A 13,314-nucleotide genomic window follows, 5' to 3' on the forward strand; every position below is an offset into this window, starting at 1 on the left:
TAAACCTAGTAATTTGGCCTGATGCAAAGATGGAAACGCCATAGTTTGCAAAGGTGTTTTTTTGGAGTTGTATCTGACAAATACACTGTTCCTCTGTGTCCGTGCCTCAGAAAATTCCTGTGGCTCTTCCAGAGGAGAGAGCAATGAGGAGAAAGCTGTGATCTGGATTGTGCACTGTTATGAGATTGTTCACTGTGAAAATGAAAATGTGTTGCTCTAAGAAATAAATGCTGAGGAGATGATTTCAGTATGCACCTCTTAGAACCATCTGTCACAATATTAGAACAAGAAATGGGCATATTCTGGCTGTTGATGAACAGCGCCTGGAATACCCTTCATCATTGCTACTGATTTCTTTCTTTTGCATCTAGCTAAACATTTGAAGAATAACAAAGGTAGTTATGCAAGATCTGCCCCTACCATGAATTTTAAATTCATTTGTTTTGACCATGTGTAACTACAAGTTTACAGAATAACTGCCTCTAAACTATAATTTTGACCAGTCTCCCTGTCATGGAGCATGAGCAGCCCATCCTAACACCCTCGAGTGCATTCCTTGGAAGTGCGTTCAGGTACGGCTGGGGCAGTGAGCTGGGTCTGGGGGTGAAGTCCTGCGAAGCTTGCTTCAGTGTTTCTACCCAGCCCCCTCTCCTCAACACGAAGAGCTGATACATTATGTTGATGCCAAGCTAAAAAAAAAAAAAAAAAAAAGCCTGTTCTCATTCCTGTGCATACTTACATACCTAAATTAGGATGTCAAAGTTGTTCCTGAACGTTTTGCTGCTGTTCTGAATTCCAGCCAGGACATTATACAAGTAAGTGTTGTGGACACTGTCACAGCTTCCCAGGAAAAAAGGATACGTAGGCATGTTTGGACAGCTGTATAATCTTGTCAAATGTAGCTTCCCAAACTAATGTCTCAGGTAACTGCCCATTTCTTGACCTTCTGGTAAGTATAATTTGTGATGGTGGCTTTCAAGTCCCGGTGAAGCCAATGAGGTGCTGTAGCTCTATCAGAGTGAATGTTTTCTGGGTTACATATACAGAAAGTGGAGTTCCAGCAGAGAGAAGCCCTCACAGATATTGGCTGAATGTACTCAGATGAAAAGAAAAAAGAAAAGTCCATTATTTTCTATCTAGTATTCAGCCTTACTCCCGGGAGGGCCAAATGAAACTGGAAAGGGATCTGGAGTTTGAGGCGGTGTTTGGCCTATCCAACTTGTCATACTGAAACTGGAACCTTTGCTTCTAGAGGATAAGGGTATTTCTGGAGGGTGATTTTTGAGTGCTTAGTTTAGGAGTTCACTCATACTGTAGCCTTCTAAGTTAGACAATGTGAATGCCCCCATGTATCAGGTATTTTTATGACTGATATCTTACAAAACAAGATTGACTTCAGGACAGGGCGATACTGCCTGTTGCTTTTCCTGTTGGCTGTATAACAGATCCATGTACACAGAACACTTCTGTTTCTCTGCAAGAGGACTGGACCTGATCGCTCTGATGTGCAACGGGGTCTCTGACTTCTTGTGCCTGCAGCTAAGGAGGTAAGTGCTAAGCAGCCGTGTACCCCTGCCTGCTGGCTTGGGGCTGCTGCTTCCAGTGTCTCTGTTGGTATTCATGGAAAATCTTGTTTTAGGCTAGAGCCACCCCCCTCAGCAGCTCCAGGTGATTATTAAGTGGCTTTCCCCATCCACATAAGTCTCCTTTTGTATAGCCCCTCTTCCAAGAGAGGGCTATTCCAAGGGGTGCTGTGTGATGCCTACCACAGGGGATGGTCCCCAAGAAGTGTCTCTTGTTGAAACACCTGCAAACCAGAGTGCTGCAGTGCAGCCCAGAGCCTCAGCCTCACAACTGGTCTGCACTGGGAGGAAATGGGAGGATGCTGCAGAGCTGATATAACATGCAAGGCAGCGCTGCAACTGGACTGATTATATATGCTTATACACCTCTGTTGTAGGCAGGTCATGTCAAAGGACAGGCTGGAGCAGGGTATGTTAGTCAAGCAGGAAGAGCATGTGGTCTATGGACTCTGTAGTTGCCAACACTTTAACTCCTTCAGTCTTGCTGAAACCTTAAATGGGTGGGGATGAACAATCCAGAATCAGCTGTTCCCTTAAGATGGCTGAGCATATTTGCTCTGGGAATATTATCATTCATAGTGAATGTGGGACGAGTTTGTGCCAGCTCTAATTAACCATTCTTGCTAGCACAAAGATGTTCTCCAGTGGAAGCCAGGATGTTGTTCTATTCATTTGGATTAATTAATCTAAAAGGCTAACTATGTAATTTCGTACTTGAGCTTTTAGATCTGTATTTGAGCTGAAATCATGTCATGCAATGATTGAAATATTCTCATAGTCTGACCAGGGAAGGAAGCTTCAAAACAGAGGACAACTGACTGGAGGATGTTGAAGAAAACCTCTCAAATTAAAATTCACTGTCTTCTAAAGAAATTTCCCTAGGATGTCACTCTGTTCTTCTATCTGTCATTCATGGAACAACTAATTTTTAGTCTTGCTGTTCTGCAGGTTTTGTTCTCCTTTCTTTTAAGGAGGTAACAGCAAATAAAGGCTTTGGATCAGGCTCCAGCTACTTCTTACTGTTTTCAGATGGTGGTATTGTGATTGCCCCTGCTAGAACAAAAGTCACTCCACATGGGCTATTCTCCCTTCTTCATAAATTGTTGTGTGTTAAAACTTAGAGAAGCAGACATGAGTTGACTTGCTTTGACACTGTGGATGCCTTCTGGAAACACCCTTGTCTCAAGCGTGGCTCTGTTTCGGGTTTTGAGTGCTGAAAGCAGCAGCTTCAGTCAGTAATTTGTATGGCTTGGCTGAGTCCAGTGTGGTCTCCGAATGGACTCATTCCCTTCTAGGTCAAATATCTCTCAGCAGTACAGTTGACTGCTGTGTTGTTGTTAGACGTTCTACAGATAAACAGTGGAGGTCACTGCAGCATGCTTCTGTGTAACGTGCCTGAGCCCAGGATCCGTGAAGCACATGGAGGCCCATGGAGCGAGTTCTGCCTCCCTCCCTGTTTTGGTCACTTTGATCTGTGTAGATGAGAACATGTCTCGTGGCCGCCTCTCGCTTCCACCCCGGGTGTGCGCAGGGATGCTGGGTGTTGGGGGGGAAGCGCAGGTGAATTGCCTGGTGACAGCACTCTGGGCATTTGGCAATATTTGGAAAGAGGGTGTTTAAAACCAATGCCCATCTGCTTCCCTGAGGAAAATGAGTGCTACCAAAGCGCAGGCCACTTTGAAACATAAGGCAGGTTTGCAGTAAGCGTTTCAACTATCCCTCTCTGGGCTTTATAGCAGCTTTAAAAAAAAATTCAATTAAGATGTCATGAATATAAATGTTCTCTCTTCCTCCCCACCACAGTACTTTAGTGTTAGCCCATGAAATGGACCAGCAAATAGCAAACCAAACCACACTGCCTTTACAACAGCAGGTACCAAATAACAAGTCTGCTGGCTGAGATGTTGAGCGGGGAGAGGAAGGCACGTTGCTTCGGTAATGAGGTTTACAAAGGAAATGCACTTTGATTTCATTCAGTACTTTGGATGAAGTTGTTTAATTGCACTAAATGCATGCACTAAAGGGTAAATATTTGGCATTAATCTCCTTGACAATTTGAACTCATTCAGCATGGAGCGTAGCTGTTTCTGCAATGCTGCCTCTCCCCAGATCAGGACTTTGTGCTCACCCATAGGAAATAACTGGGTCTTAAAATCTTTAGTTTGCTTTTTGCCCCCCAATTTTTCATTAGCTACAAGTGCTCAGCTATTTTTGCATAACTGGAAGAGCCAAGGAGCTGGGCTGAGGGCTGCAGAGCATCTGTACCACAACGTGTGGGGCCACTTGCATAAATCAGCATGTCATTAGCACCCCAAACAGCCCCGGCACCAGCAGGTTTCCTGGTCGCCCTGCAGCCCAGCCATGGCGGCCATGCTGAAGGAAGGCAGGGGCTGGAGCCATGCGCCAGCCTCCCTGCGCTCCGATCCTCCTCACTTGTGGTTTTGAATCTGCCTGTGTAAACGTTCTGGTGCTCACCCAGGCATGAAGTAAGTGGGGAAGTTAAAAACAAGTAATTTAGTGCCAAAGGCTGCCTCCTTTCCTCACAGAAACACAGCTTTGTTGGGTGTGTTTTGTCACGGGAGCTGCAAGTGTTTCTGTGCAAAATCCTCCCTTGAGGATCCTTTAGAAAGTTTTAAAATTAATGCTGTTTTTTTGTTTGTTTGTTTTTTGACTGAAACTATTCTTGAATTTTGCACATAGCTTTGGGGAGAAAGAAGAGAAATTCTTTGCTGTCCATATTTAAAAGAAACCCCCAGTCCACCATGTTGAGGTATGGTCTGCCCGTGGCCTGTCCCTTGTAAGGGACCTGGGACTCCCTGTGGAGGCAAGATCCCAAATTCTGTGTTGTATTTAGGAAAGTATTTCAGAATTGTTCTTTTCTGGGGAGAGGATGGTATGGCATTGCTGGTTTTCATGGATTTTTGTTGTTTTTTTGAATAAACTGGCTATGGCAGAGGGCAGCACGAGGAGGAAGGGCTGATGTTGCAGTGTGCTTTCAGGGGCAGTACAGCACCACACAGAGTGACATTTCTTTGCCATTTGTCACTGCTTCGTCACTTGCCACTGCTTTGTCGTTTTCAAAAATGTGGTTAAAGCAGCAGCTTGCCCCAGTCAGAGTGAAATGCTGTGTGGCAGTGGGTGCTGGGTGTGACTTGCTGTGCTCTGATGTCAGTGGTGTAATTTGCAGTTTGTAGGAAAAAAAAAAAAAAAAGCTGTCTTAGGTCATCAGGGCTTAACATGGAAAAAACCTGCAAAGCCAGGAAGAGAAATACATAAAGAATGCATGATTTATTCAAAGCACTGTCACTGCATTTTGTCACTTGACATTTTCTCTCTGTGCCAGTTCAAGGGCAGGAGTTTTTCCCCCCTGATTTACCAGTGCTTTCAGAAAGGCTGTGAATGCTCTCCTCCTCTGCGGCGGGCTGTACCAACCTCTGTGCCAGGCTGCTCATCAGCTGGCCCTCGTCAGCCCCCGCAGCCACCACCGGATGCTGCCTCAGCCCTCCACGGTTTCCCTCAACCAGCACTCGCCTGCACTGGGGCGAGGGTGCTGCTGCCAAGTTCTCCCAAAGCAGCTTTTCAGAGCCAGGCACCTGCCAAGGAGAACTGCTCTTATTTACTACTGCTATACTTTTTACCTCATTTCTCTTTTCTTCTTTCTTCTATTCGTTTTAAAATTTCTTTCTCCTCTAACATTTCGGTAACAGATGTTGAAAATTGTCCTCATCTGAGCATATGACTAGGAGTTTAGTGACAAAAAGAAAGAGCAAATCTGACACTTGCTTTGGTTGCATCTACCAGCTCCCACCTAGGGCTGCAAAAGCAAATCCCGAAACACTCTGAGGTTTTGTTTACAGTTTAAAGAGCAGCTGATGTCTCTTGAAAAAACCTTCAGCCCAAAAGGGTTCTGCTGCTTTATCTCTAACTTTCCTTTATTTCTCCTTCATTGTTCTTCCTAACAAATGCTATTTGCATGAAAACAAGACCTTTTGTTTCTCAGGATCTGATCCATGTCTACTACTCATTCCTCATTTGGACATTGACCATTAGAGTCTACCCATGGAGTGCAATTGGGTATTCAGTCAGACCCTCCAGACTCTAATCTTCTGGGATACTGGTTGCATTTCCAAGGCTACTGATCATGATATAGAAAAGGGGTACTAACTTCAGGTGGATTAAGTATGCAGCAGAAGTTGAGGGAACATGGTTGTAATGAGAGTGGGGTGCACTAATACAGAAAATATAAGTTTTATCAGTGAATTAACTGTCTAACAGAGATGTTGCCCCAGCATCTCTCCAAGAGGGCAAACGTAGCTGTTTAAGAACTAAAATTTGCCCATGCTGTTTGCAGCCATGTTTGTAACCCTGCTTCTTCCCAGGAAGCTGTGAATTGTGGAGCCATGGATGCTGGATCTGCTGCCTGTTCGCTCCAGGAGGCTGCCCGCTGGAGAATGTTTGTCACATTCTACAGGCTTGCAGTGCCTCTTCTTCATCTCATTGAAACTGGGAAACTTGCCTGTTGATACTTCGCTCTGATGTCATTAACAGTCAAAACGTTGCAAGACTTCTAGGTGCACTCAAGCTGATCTGCAAAGTTCTTCCATCCTCCCAGCTCCTTCAGGATGACCTTCAAGCTTTGCTGCTTTGACGTTTTATTATTTATCTAAGAAAATAATTTGTACCATGGACAGTTTTGCCAAAACTTTGGTAAGTGAATGTGACCTACATGGTTCTGTTTGTATCTGTGCTTAAAGGACATGTAAACACTAGGTATGAGCTGGACCATAGACTTAATGTGACTTGTAAGAATGTTGAAAATAAGGTTCTTGTGTGTATGCAGCTGAGTTCTGGAAAAACAACCACTTCATTTGATGCAAACAAAATACTTTTTGTTTAGCATGATTGTTTAGTATGGAGACTGGCTGCTTTGTTGTGCAAGTTGGACAAGCTGGTAGACTAAATGTCCAAATATTTACCCACAGGATCAGATTTTTGATAGTCAAAAAGCAGGAGTGCGATTTGGGACAACTTTTAAAGATGGTTTTTAATAGGCATATGTGGGGATCCCAAGGCAAGTGATCCAGGCTGATTTAAGAGAGCAAAACCACATAATAGCATAAAATATAATAACAATGTGAATGCTGTGATTATGTCCCGGAATGAAGTCTAGGATAAGATTCAGTGCTACTGCTTGATTTCTGCCTTGTTGTTCCAAAACAACCTAACATTATTTCTGTCTCTCTATTTTTTATTGCAAAAGTAGGGGGGGTATTAAACGTCTCACTGTTGTTGCTGAGTATAGAGCTAAATTTTGTCTTGCAGTTATTGCATGGAGTGGGTTATGAATGCAAATGGCATTCCAGCCCATTACGTTACCTCAACCTACTCCTCTTAACATGTGTGGTTTGTTTGTTTTTCCCCTGAAGAATCACAAGGCAAAGTGTGTCAGACTGATTTAAATTGTATGACCTAGCTCCTTTCTTATGATCTTTGCATTATTTTCTGTCATTGATCTGGATGCTCTCACTGCTGAAATAAGAGACTGTCAGTAGCTTCCATGCAGTCCTGGCTGGGGCAGACCCAACCCTTTCTAAGTGGCAGTGGTGGGGACAAGGGCACAGAGCAGCTGGGACGTATGTCGTAGGATGTGCATGCACAATGCACTCTGGCTGTTGCTCAAGGAGGGGAGACTGTTTAGATTCCCCAGTAGGTCTGTGCCTGCTGGGCAGCTGCAGGCAGGAGTGGCTGCAAGAGCCTGAGCTCAGAGTGAGAAAACGTATTTCAGAGATCAGCCTTTCTTTTGTCTTCTCACTACTCATATAAAGTGGCCCACATAAACATATTCATTACTAATACCAAGTTATTTCAGTCTTCATGAGGGAAACCTATCCGCAGGGGTTTAGAGCCTCTCTAACCTTGGTCTGTTGAAAGTCCTGTTCAATTCTTTCTGCCCCTCTTCCAGCTGTGATGTTTTTGAGCCACTGCACTTCCTATTGTCACGAATAAGGTCGGACTTGTCTCTGCCATCTGCAACTTTTCATGCTTTTCTAAGCTCCTCCTTAAACTACATAAAGCTATTTCAAATAGTGTCCTTTGTTGTCTCAGTTACTGTGGCTGGCCGAGTGGGACCAGGTTAGATGCTACTCTCTGGGAGATGGCTTTACTTGTAGTCCCAAAGTTAACACTTAACAGGGAATGATCAGATTTGCATTGATGCACTCTGAAGTGCAATCTAAAATGGATTTCCTGGGTTTGCAATGCTTAGTTTTGGATTAACAATCAACTGCCGTGTTTATAGCTTTAAACTGCTGATATTTGCTCTCAGGTATAATCCCAGCTTCATGCCTTTTTTTGTCTTGGAATAGAGAGAAAGATTAAAAGGAATTTGTAGCATATAGTAGATGAGACGTTTTATGTCCTTCGGTGTCTGTTAATGGCACTGATTCAGCTTTTCGTCATGGGAAACATTTGTGATTCTTCATAGAGTTTTGAGTGTATTGATATCCCAGAGCAGTTGTTTTGTCACGTTAGAAAATGTGTTAAATGTCATTCTTGTGGAGTGACAGTGTATAAAAATTGGAATAAGAGGAATAATTGAGATGCAATGAAGGATCGACAGAGAAGTAGTAGGTGTGCTTTGCCTTCTGTAGTAGCTAAAAGGCACCTATTCATTGGAGTTTGTTGCCAGAGGTTTCTCAGCGAGCAAACTCAGTGGAGGGAAAAGTCTTTGCTGTTCTAGAGAATTCAGTGCCTCTAAATTCTGGAGTTGAAGACAGAGACATGTAAAAGGGAAGGAAGGATTAAGACGCTGAGAAGACACCAAGCTGAGTGGTGCAGTCAATACAGCAGAAGGAAGGGATGCCACGCAATCCCTTCCTGGACAAGCTTGAGAAGTGGACCCACGTGAACCTAATGAGGTTCAACGAGTATAAATGCAGGGTGCTGCACCTGGGCCGGGGCAATCTCAGCCATGAGGACTGAGAGCTTCCCCCAGAGAGCTGGGGCTGTTCAGCCTGGAGAAGAGAAGGTTCTGGGGTGACCTCATTGCAGCTTTTGAATACTTAAAGGGGGCTTATAAAAAAGATGGAGAGCAACTTTGCTTGGGCAGATAATGACAGGACAAGGGGGGATGGGTTTAAACTAAAAGAGGGGAGTTTTAGATGAGATGTTAGGAGGAAAATCTTCACTCAGAGGGTGGTGAGGCACTGGAGCAGGTTGCCCAGAGAAGCTGCGGATGCCCCATTCCTGGAGGTGTTCAGGGCCAGGTAAGATGAGGCCCTGAGCATCCTGGTCGAGTGGGTGGCATCCCTGCCACTGGCAGGGGGGTTGGAACTGGGCGATCTTTGGGTTCCCTTCCAACTTAGGCAATTCTATGATTCTGTGATAAGACAGGGCTGAGTAAGGCAGGCTGCTGCACTCAGTTGCATTGTAGTTTGCACACTGGCCAGTTGCAAATCCAGGAGCAAGCTGCAGGGATCCCGTTTGAGAGGGAGAGCATCCTCCCACTGAAACCAGGCACCGCCAGGCTTCTGTGTGTCTCTGTCTCCATCATGGCATGTCAGCAATAGGAGTGCTCCTGTCACTGTGTCATGGCACTTAGGACATTACTGTATCTTCGTGGGACTTCTATCTCATGGCATCACTACCACCAGTGAATGCGATTGATGTAGACAGCACACACACAGCTTTGCTGTGTAGGGAAGTAACTGTGGAGTGAGGTGGGGCATGATTTCTGCCTGGGCTCTTTTGTACTACTTTGCTTTCAAAGCAAAATTAGCTATTTCACACTTCTCGTCTGAGAGAGGGTTTTCTCAGATGCCTTCTCCCTAGCATCTACTGTCCTGTATGTACATCTTTTTCTCATGGTGATTTCTTTCTGCTGAGAAATCAGAGGACAATTTTAACCCACCTCATTGCCAACAGAAATGTTAAAACCTCTTTGAGAGGAGTGTATGCATGCAAAACTTTCTGACCACAGATGTGTCACTGCTCATGGCAAATATTTTGTTCCTTTCACTGTATGTGGATAAATCACAAAAAGCAGTAGTGAAATCTGTAGGGCATACTGCATGCCTGGAATCTGGGCTGATCCTTTCTTTTTGGGAGATAAAATCTTTGGCCGGGATTTTCTTGCTTGCGTGCAAATATTGGTGTTTTTCTAATAAATCTTTTTCTTTCCTAACCAAAACAGATACTTCCTGAGCCTGAAGCACAAGCTAATAGCTGTATTATAAGGAAAGTTTAGAAGGCAGAGGACAGATGCCCAGAGCTGGTAGACACCTAAGTTAAAGCCTGACTTCTTTCCCAGGTGAGTAAGGCTGCAGGAGATAGGACATTTTGCTCATTTAAGTATGAAATATCAAATCTGCTGAAACACAGTGTACAGTCTCTTAGTGAGACATGCAAATGAGTAAGAAAGTTACTCGTGCATAAACCGTATGAATGTCTGCAAGACAGGTGTCCCAGCAAGAAATCTGGAAGCCTCAAATTGTGTTTTGTGAAAGGCCTCTTGAAACAACTGGCCTGCAAAATTATATGCAAGCAGGAATTGTACTGACCTCTGTAGATACATCTGGGTGATAATATTAGGAAAGGGAAGCACTTAATTGAAATAAGACAAATACTGAAATAAGAGAAGACAGGTGGGAGCTGTCACCTCCATGTCCGGGTGGAAGAGGCGTGAGGCAGCCCGCCGGGCGAGGTGGGCCCTAAATGTACCGAGTGCCCAGGCGTGCTGCAGGTGGGTGCTGAGAACTGCTGCCTCGCCACAGCAGGATTCGTCCCAGCTTACCAGGTGCTTCCTTCCAGCTTGAATTCCAGGGATTTGGGCAAAGTCCCTCAGCAGAGCAGCTTCACCTGCCCATCCCGTGACCTGCTATGCTTTCAGTGCTGGTTTAAGCCCTTCCCCTTTTACTATCCAAACGCAGAATGAAGTGCAAGTGGGGATGAAAAACGCTGTGCAACAGGACTCCCTCACCCACTCTCATTCTTTCTAAATAAACCGACTTGATTTTTGGCAAAGAACTGTATATGTTAGGAATAAATCCTCAGTTCTTAGGGTTGAATCAATTCCAAACAAATCCTGGATTTTGCACTCTTGTTCCCTCAGATAAATCATTAGCAGTATTCTGGAAAGCCTGTGATGGCTTTAAATTGCAGGTTTTCAGGTTTTTTTCCTTTTATTTCTTAGCACTGTATGTCTTCAATATTCTGCTGGTGCAAATGGAAGTCTCTGCAGATTTCTCACCAGATACCCAGTGTCATGATTTGGATATAAAGCTCTACCAATGAATAAGCTGTTACAGCTACTTACCATAGCAAAGGGAAAGGATCAGAACATACCTGATTTGAGTTGGAAAGGGATTGTTCAGAGGCCTGGAAGATCCAGCTGAGACCTTTAGAATGGAAAATGTTGCCTTTGCAGAATTATTATCTTCCCCCAGAAATCTAGAATGGAAGTCGTCACCTTGCCCTGGTAGTCACTGCTTCCGTAGAGCTGGTAGGGGCACTGTGAGTCATGTGCAGAGGCAGGGAACTCAGGCAGTGGCTGGCTCTGTACTGTCTGTGGGGAGACAACAGCTCTTCCATTCCTCTTTATTTTTGGGGGGAAAAAATCAATACAGAAACCAATAGGATGGGGCTTGGGAGAAGAAGAAATGCCACAAGCACGTTTAACTTGTCCATACACTTTTAACTATTCTTAATTTGTTCAAAATCTCTTCTGTGCCAAAATCTCTTTCCGGCCAGGAAGCCAAAAGTTTCTAAATTCAATATTAATCTGTGTTGTCCACCAGCACTTTAAGTGAAATTACCATTAAAGTTAACTTTGTGATCTGTGGGACCAAGAACAACAAATGAATAGGGGCAGGCATAGCAGAAAATGGGGGAAAAAAAAAAGCTGATCAACAGAGGAAACAAAACTACAGGTCAGTTTTTAGTCTCATTTACAGCAGTATAAGCCCAAAGTAATGTCAGTAAAACTAATAGAGCTGCCTCAGGCTATAGAAATGCAATTGAAATTGGTTTCCTCATATACTTTGGCATTTTCTACCTTGTGAGGTGCTGAAAAAATCTCTGTTCTTGTGTTCAGTCATTATCAGTTAAATTGGAGGACTTCTTGGCATAGCCCACTGATTTTCTTCTATTTCTGAGCACTATTTTCTTCTATTATTCGCTTACTCTTCTTCTAAAAGGAGTCTGAAATTTCAGTAGTAAAACCTTTTTGTCCATTGAAGTGCAGTTTGTTAAGGGGTAAGTTATGAACATGAAGGTGATGAGGATTCAGTATCTGCTAGCAGGGAAGCTAGCCAGAGTTTCTGAATTTACTGGGGTAGTCAAGGGAAGTGGAAAGTATTATGGAGAGAGACTTGCTGCAGTATCCTGGTTGGTTTTATTTTCATGCACTTGGATGTAACGAGGACATGTATCCTCAGAAGCATGACTTCCATGCTGAACATCAAAAAGATGCTCACGCTTATGTCTACGTCAGGTTCATGTTTCTCTGCTCAGCAACTGGATTTCTTTGGTGCAGTCTGACACATAGATGCATCAACTTCAGAATATTTCACTTCTACACACTGGGGTCTCCCCGCACAAAGGTGGTAGCTCAGGAAAGAAATCAACACACGGTTTGTGCATAGTCCTTCTCACAAGCGTACAGAGAAAAGACAGCTCTAAGGCTGGGATTAATAGCCCTGCCTAGAAGATATATTGCAAGGATCCAGCACAATGTGAGTATGAAAACTAATTGCTTTGGTTGTCGTCATCCTCATCCCTTAGGAAGGGGGCTGTTGGCTCCCGGAATAGCACTAGGGGCAGCAATAGTAGCTGCCTCTCTCAGGCTGGGAGCACGTTGTCATTTGGTTTATCTGGATGCCTGTGAGCACTGATAAGAAGTAACTGACTGATGTGTGAGGCAACTGTCAGTGGATTATTTTTTATTGCCTTATTTGATTGGGAAGTGGTAGTGCTTAGCTTCCTCTGAGGTCTGAAAGGTTGCTTTCCCCTGGGGTGCAATGGTGCAGGCTGCTGCTCTGGGGATCAGAGCTACTCTTATCTTACTCCCCAGCAAAGTGGGGGTTGTTTCTTCAGATTCACGTGTTTGCTGCTACGCTGGGCTCAGGCTTTTTATTGCATGCTTTTGTTTGGTTTGGCTCTGTTCATGAAACTAGTTTTGTAGCCAAGCAGGAAGGAACAAATATGTGAAAAGTCTGCAAGGAGAGGAGCTGGTGAGGAAATCTGGAACGGGGATAGTCTATAAATCTGAGCTACCTGGGACTTGGGGTCATTGCAATATTAGTTAGAAGTGCGAAGTGGTGGAGGCAGGGTTTGTATAAAAAGGACTGCACTTTGCGCAGCAAGTCAGCCGTTGGAAGAACGGCACAGAGGTCTTGCTGTGCCCATGTTAACCTAAAGCTGCCTTTGGATTTAGAGTTACGATCACATTTTTTAAATAACATGCAAATCTAAAACTGGCACGCGTATGTGTGTGTGAATGTAAGCATATGTCATCGGGGCAGGAGAGGCAACAGAATTTAGTCGGCAGCCTTTTGCCATAAACTCCAAATCTCTGTTTTTTTTGTAACCCAAGTCTGTAGTTACTGAAGGCTTATGGGGATTGCAGGTGTAGTGTGGACAGGGAGGGTGAGAGATGCCACCATGTACAAGACAACACTTCCCTCCCCCAACCCCCCCCAAATAAAGAGGAATCAAATCCAAAGAGATATGCGTA

Source organism: Cygnus olor, chromosome 9 (assembly GCF_009769625.2).
Source record: "Cygnus olor isolate bCygOlo1 chromosome 9, bCygOlo1.pri.v2, whole genome shotgun sequence".
Lineage (NCBI taxonomy): Eukaryota > Metazoa > Chordata > Aves > Anseriformes > Anatidae > Cygnus > Cygnus olor.